Raw genomic sequence first — 8,601 nt, forward strand, 5'->3', positions numbered from 1 at the left:
CGGATTCTCCTACACAGTGGCAGATATGTAAATACGGGGTTTCCATACCATTTCTTGCGCATTACGGTTCGAACACTCGAACACCTATACGGATTCTCCTACACAGTGGCAGATATGTAAATACGGGGTTTCCATACCATTTCTTGCGCATTACGGTTCGAACACTCGAACACCTATACGGATTTTCCTGCACAGTGGCAGATATGTAAATACGGGGTTTCCATACCATTTCTTGCGCATTACGGTTCGAACACTCGAACACCTATACGGATTCTCCTGCATAGTGGCAGATATGTAAATACGGGGTTTCCATACCATTTCTTGCGCATTACGGTTCGAACACTCGAACTCCTATGCGGATTCTCCTGCACAGTGGCAGATATGTAAATACGGGATTTACATACCATTTCTTGCGCAATACGGTTCGAACACTCGAACACCTATACGGATTTTCCTGCACAGTGGCAGATATGTAAATACGGGGTTTCCATACCATTTCTTGCGCATTACGGTGCGAACACTCGAACACCTATACGGATACTCCTGCACAGTGGCAGATATGTAAATACGGGGTTTCCATACCATTTCTTGCGCATTACGGTTCGAACACTCGAACACCTATACGGATTCTCCTGCACAGTGGCAGATATGTAAATACGGGATTTAGATACCATTTCTTGCGCAATCCGGTTCGAACACTCGAACACCTATACGGATTTTCCTGCACAGTGGCAGATATGTAAATACGGGGTTTCCATACCATTTCTTGCGCATTACGGTTCGAACACTCGAACACCTATACGGATTCTCCTGCACAGTGGCAGATATGTAAATACGGGGTTTCCATACCATTTCTTGCGCATTACGGTTCGAACACTCGAACACCTATGTGGATTCTCCTGCACAGTGGCAGATATGTAAATACGGGATTTACATACCATTTCTTGCGCAATACGGTTCGAACACTCGAACACCGATACGGATTCTCCTACACAGTGGCAGATATGTAAATACGGGGTTTCCATACCATTTCTTGCGCATTACGGTTCGAACACTCGAACACCTATACGGATTCTCCTACACAGTGGCAGATATGTAAATACGGGGTTTCCATACCATTTCTTGCGCATTACGGTTCGAACACTCGAACACCTATACGGATTTTCTTGCACAGTGGCAGATATGTAAATACGGGGTTTCCATACCATTTCTTGCGCATTACGGTTCGAACACTCGAACACCTATACGGATTCTCCTGCATAGTGGCAGATATGTAAATACGGGGTTTCCATACCATTTCTTGCGCATTACGGTTCGAACACTCGAACTCCTATGCGGATTCTCCTGCACAGTGGCAGATATGTAAATACGGGATTTACATACCATTTCTTGCGCAATACGGTTCGAACACTCGAACACCTATACGGATTTTCCTGCACAGTGGCAGATATGTAAATACGGGGTTTCCATACCATTTCTTGCGCATTACGGTTCGAACACTCGAACACCTATACGGATACTCCTGCACAGTGGCAGATATGTAAATACGGGGTTTCCAAACCATTTCTTGCGCATTACGGTTCGAACACTCGAACAGCTATACGGATTCTCCTGCACAGTGGCAGATATGTAAATACGGGATTTACATACCATTTCTTGCGCAATCCGGTTCGAACACTCGAACACCTATACGGATTTTCCTGCACAGTGGCAGATATGTAAATACGGGGTTTACATACCATTTCTTGCGCATTACGGTTCGAACACTCGAACACCTATACGGATTCTCCTGCACAGTGGCAGATATGTAAAGACAGGGTTTCCATACCATTTCTTGCGCATTACGGTTCGAACACCCGAACACCTATACGGATTCTCCTGCACAGTGGCAGATATGTAAATACGGGGTTTACATACCATTTCTTGCGCAACACGGTTCGAACACTCGAACACCTATACGGATTTTCCTACACAGTGGCAGATATGTAAATACGGGGTTTCCATACCATTTCTTGCGCATTACGGTTCGAACACTCGAACACCTATACGGATTCTCCTGCACAGTGGCAGATATGTAAATACGGGGTTTCCATACCATTTCTTGCGCATTACGGTTCAAACACTCGAACACCAATGCGGATTCTCCTGCACAGTGGCAGATATGTAAATACGGGATTTACATACCATTTCTTGCGCAATACGGTTCGAACACTCGAACACCTATACGGATTCTCCTACACAGTGGCAGATATGTAAATACGGGGTTTCCATACCATTTCTTGCGCATTACGGTTCGAACACTCGAACACCTATACGGATTCTCCTACACAGTGGCAGATATGTAAATACGGGGTTTCCATACCATTTCTTGCGCATTACGGTTCGAACACTCGAACACCTATACGGATTTTCCTGCACAGTGGCAGATATGTAAATACGGGGTTTCCATACCATTTCTTGCGCATTACGGTTCGAACACTCGAACACCTATACGGATTCTCCTGCATAGTGGCAGATATGTAAATACGGGGTTTCCATACCATTTCTTGCGCATTACGGTTCGAACACTCGAACTCCTATGCGGATTCTCCTGCACAGTGGCAGATATGTAAATACGGGATTTACATACCATTTCTTGCGCAATACGGTTCGAACACTCGAACACCTATACGGATTTTCCTGCACAGTGGCAGATATGTAAATACGGGCTTTCCATACCATTTCTTGCGCATTACGGTGCGAACACTCGAACACCTATACGGATACTCCTGCACAGTGGCAGATATGTAAATACGGGGTTTCCATACCATTTCTTGCGCATTACGGTTCGAACACTCGAACACCTATACGGATTCTCCTGCACAGTGGCAGATATGTAAATACGGGATTTAGATACCATTTCTTGCGCAATCCGGTTCGAACACTCGAACACCTATACGGATTTTCCTGCACAGTGGCAGATATGTAAATACGGGGTTTCCATACCATTTCTTGCGCATTACGGTTCGAACACTCGAACACCTATACGGATTCTCCTGCACAGTGGCAGATATGTAAATACGGGATTTACATACCATTTCTTGCGCAATACGGTTCGAACACTCGAACACCGATACGGATTCTCCTACACAGTGGCAGATATGTAAATACGGGGTTTCCATACCATTTCTTGTGCATTACGGTTCGAACACTCGAACACCTATACGGATTTTCCTGCACAGTGGCAGATATGTAAATACGGGGTTTCCATACCATTTCTTGCGCATTACGGTTCGAACACTCGAACTCCTATGCGGATTCTCCTGCACAGTGGCAGATATGTAAATACGGGATTTACATACCATTTCTTGCGCAATACGGTACGAACACTCGAACACCTATACGGATTTTCCTGCACAGTGGCAGATATGTAAATACGGTGTTTCCAAACCATTTCTTGCGCATTACGGTTCGAACACTCGAACACCTGTACGGATACTCCTGCACAGTGGCAGATATGTAAATACGGGGTTTCCAAACCATTTCTTGCGCATTACGGTTCGAACACTCGAACACCTATACGGATTCTCCTGCACAGTGGCAGATATGTAAATACGGGATTTACATACCATTTCTTGCGCAATCCGGTTCGAACACTCGAACACCTATACGGATTTTCCTGCACAGTGGCAGATATGTAAATACGGGGTTTACATACCATTTCTTGCGCATTACGGTTCGAACACTCGAACACCTATACGGATTCTCCTGCACAGTGGCAGATATGTAAAGACAGGGTTTCCATACCATTTCTTGCGCATTACGGTTCGAACACCCGAACACCTATACGGATTCTCCTGCACAGTGGCAGATATGTAAATACGGGGTTTACATACCATTTCTTGCGCAACACGGTTCGAACACTCGAACACCTATACGGATTTTCCTACACAGTGGCAGATATGTAAATACGGGGTTTCCATACCATTTCTTGCGCATTACGGTTCGAACACTCGAACACCTATACGGATTCTCCTGCACAGTGGCAGATATGTAAATACGGGGTTTCCATACCATTTCTTGCGCATTACGGTTCGAACACTCGAACACCTATGCGGATTCTCCTGCACAGTGGCAGATATGTAAATACGGGATTTACATACCATTTCTTGCGCAATACGGTTCGAACACTCGAACACCTATACGGATTCTCCTACACAGTGGCAGATATGTAAATACGGGGTTTCCATACCATTTCTTGCGCATTACGGTTCGAACGCTCGAACACCTATACGGATTCTCCTACACAGTGGCAGATATGTAAATACGGGGTTTCCATACCATTTCTTGCGCATTACGGTTCGAACACTCGAACACCTATACGGATTTTCCTGCACAGTGGCAGATATGTAAATACGGGGTTTCCATACCATTTCTTGCGCATTACGGTTCGAACACTCGAACACCTATACGGATTTTCCTGCACAGTGGCAGATATGTAAATACGGGGTTTCCATACCATTTCTTGCGCATTACGGTTCGAACACTCGAACACCTATACGGATTCTCCTGCATAGTGGCAGATATGTAAATACGGGGTTTCCATACCATTTCTTGCGCATTACGGTTCGAACACTCGAACTCCTATGCGGATTCTCCTGCACAGTGGCAGATATGTAAATACGGGATTTACATACCATTTCTTGCGCAATACGGTTCGAACACTCGAACACCTATACGGATTTTCCTGCACAGTGGCAGATATGTAAATACGGGGTTTCCATACCATTTCTTGCGCATTACGGTGCGAACACTCGAACACCTATACGGATACTCCTGCACAGTGGCAGATATGTAAATACGGGGTTTCCATACCATTTCTTGCGCATTACGGTTCGAACACTCGAACACCTATACGGATTCTCCTGCACAGTGGCAGATATGTAAATACGGGATTTAGATACCATTTCTTGCGCAATCCGGTTCGAACACTCGAACACCTATACGGATTCTCCTGCACAGTGGCAGATATGTAAATACGGGGTTTCCATACCATTTCTTGCGCATTACGGTTCGAACACTCGAACACCTATACGGATTCTCCTGCACAGTGGCAGATATGTAAATACGGGGTTTCCATACCATTTCTTGCGCAATACGGTTCGAACACTCGAACACCGATACGGATTTTCCTACACAGTGGCAGATATGTAAATACGGGGCTTCCATACCATTTCTTGCGCATTACGGTTCGAACACTCGAACACCTATACGGATTCTCCTGCATAGTGGCAGATATGTAAATACGGGGTTTCCATACCATTTCTTGCGCATTACGGTTCGAACACTCGAACTCCTATGCGGATTCTCCTGCACAGTGGCAGATATGTAAATACGGGATTTACATACCATTTCTTGCGCAATACGGTACGAACACTCGAACACCTATACGGATTTTCCTGCACAGTGGCAGATATGTAAATACGGTGTTTCCAAACCATTTCTTGCGCATTACGGTTCGAACACTCGAACACCTGTACGGATACTCCTGCACAGTGGCAGATATGTAAATACGGGGTTTCCAAACCATTTCTTGCGCATTACGGTTCGAACACTCGAACACCTATACGGATTCTCCTGCACAGTGGCAGATATGTAAATACGGGATTTACATACCATTTCTTGCGCAATCCGGTTCGAACACTCGAACACCTATACGGATTTTCCTGCACAGTGGCAGATATGTAAATACGGGGTTTACATACCATTTCTTGCGCATTACGGTTCGAACACTCGAACACCTATACGGATTCTCCTGCACAGTGGCAGATATGTAAAGACAGGGTTTCCATACCATTTCTTGCGCATTACGGTTCGAACACCCGAACACCTATACGGATTCTCCTGCACAGTGGCAGATATGTAAATACGGGGTTTACATACCATTTCTTGCGCAACACGGTTCGAACACTCGAACACCTATACGGATTTTCCTACACAGTGGCAGATATGTAAATACGGGGTTTCCATACCATTTCTTGCGCATTACGGTTCGAACACTCGAACACCTATACGGATTCTCCTGCACAGTGGCAGATATGTAAATACGGGGTTTCCATACCATTTCTTGCGCATTACGGTTCGAACACTCGAACACCTATGCGGATTCTCCTGCACAGTGGCAGATATGTAAATACGGGATTTACATACCATTTCTTGCGCAATACGGTTCGAACACTCGAACACCTATACGGATTCTCCTACACAGTGGCAGATATGTAAATACGGGGTTTCCATACCATTTCTTGCGCATTACGGTTCGAACGCTCGAACACCTATACGGATTCTCCTACACAGTGGCAGATATGTAAATACGGGGTTTCCATACCATTTCTTGCGCATTACGGTTCGAACACTCGAACACCTATACGGATTTTCCTGCACAGTGGCAGATATGTAAATACGGGGTTTCTATACCATTTCTTGCGCATTACGGTTCGAACACTCGAACACCTATACGGATTCTCCTGCATAGTGGCAGATATGTAAATACGGGGTTTCCATACCATTTCTTGCGCATTACGGTTCGAACACTCGAACTCCTATGCGGATTCTCCTGCACAGTGGCAAATATGTAAATACGGGATTTACATACCATTTCTTGCGCAATACGGTTCGAACACTCGAACACCTATACGGATTTTCCTGCACAGTGGCAGATATGTAAATACGGGGTTTCCATACCATTTCTTGCGCATTACGGTGCGAACACTCGAACACCTATACGGATACTCCTGCACAGTGGCAGATATGGAAATACGGGGTTTCCATACCATTTCTTGCGCATTACGGTTCGAACACTCGAACACCTATACGGATTCTCCTGCACAGTGGCAGATATGTAAATACGGGATTTAGATACCATTTCTTGCGCAATCCGGTTCGAACACTCGAACACCTATACGGATTCTCCTGCACAGTGGCAGATATGTAAATACGGGGTTTCCATACCATTTCTTGCGCATTACGGTTCGAACACTCGAACACCTATACGGATTCTCCTGCACAGTGGCAGATATGTAAATACGGGGTTTCCATACCATTTCTTGCGCAATACGGTTCGAACACTCGAACACCGATACGGATTTTCCTACACAGTGGCAGATATGTAAATACGGGGCTTCCATACCATTTCTTGCGCATTACGGTTCGAACACTCGAACACCTATACGGATTCTCCTGCATAGTGGCAGATATGTAAATACGGGGTTTCCATACCATTTCTTGCGCATTACGGTTCGAACACTCGAACTCCTATGCGGATTCTCCTGCACAGTGGCAGATATGTAAATACGGGATTTACATACCATTTCTTGCGCAATACGGTACGAACACTCGAACACCTATACGGATTTTCCTGCACAGTGGCAGATATGTAAATACGGTGTTTCCAAACCATTTCTTGCGCATTACGGTTCGAACACTCGAACACCTGTACGGATACTCCTGCACAGTGGCAGATATGTAAATACGGGGTTTCCAAACCATTTCTTGCGCATTACGGTTCGAACACTCGAACACCTATACGGATTCTCCTGCACAGTGGCAGATATGTAAATACGGGATTTACATACCATTTCTTGCGCAATCCGGTTCGAACACTCGAACACCTATACGGATTTTCCTGCACAGTGGCAGATATGTAAATACGGGGTTTACATACCATTTCTTGCGCATTACGGTTCGAACACTCGAACACCTATACGGATTCTCCTGCACAGTGGCAGATATGTAAAGACAGGGTTTCCATACCATTTCTTGCGCATTACGGTTCGAACACCCGAACACCTATACGGATTCTCCTGCACAGTGGCAGATATGTAAATACGGGGTTTACATACCATTTCTTGCGCAACACGGTTCGAACACTCGAACACCTATACGGATTTTCCTACACAGTGGCAGATATGTAAATACGGGGTTTCCATACCATTTCTTGCGCATTACGGTTCGAACACTCGAACACCTATACGGATTCTCCTGCACAGTGGCAGATATGTAAATACGGGGTTTCCATACCATTTCTTGCGCATTACGGTTCGAACACTCGAACACCTATGCGGATTCTCCTGCACAGTGGCAGATATGTAAATACGGGATTTACATACCATTTCTTGCGCAATACGGTTCGAACACTCGAACACCTATACGGATTCTCCTACACAGTGGCAGATATGTAAATACGGGGTTTCCATACCATTTCTTGCGCATTACGGTTCGAACGCTCGAACACCTATACGGATTCTCCTACACAGTGGCAGATATGTAAATACGGGGTTTCCATACCATTTCTTGCGCATTACGGTTCGAACACTCGAACACCTATACGGATTTTCCTGCACAGTGGCAGATATGTAAATACGGGGTTTCTATACCATTTCTTGCGCATTACGGTTCGAACACTCGAACACCTATACGGATTCTCCTGCATAGTGGCAGATATGTAAATACGGGGTTTCCATACCATTTCTTGCGCATTACGGTTCGAACACTCGAACTCCTATGCGGATTCTCCTGCACAGTGGCAAATATGTAAATACGGGATTTACATACCATTTCTTG

The sequence above is a fragment of the Camellia sinensis genome, chromosome 10, assembly GCF_055761805.1.
Source record: "Camellia sinensis isolate YWXY chromosome 10, ASM5576180v1, whole genome shotgun sequence".
NCBI classification, from domain to species: Eukaryota; Viridiplantae; Streptophyta; class Magnoliopsida; order Ericales; family Theaceae; genus Camellia; species Camellia sinensis.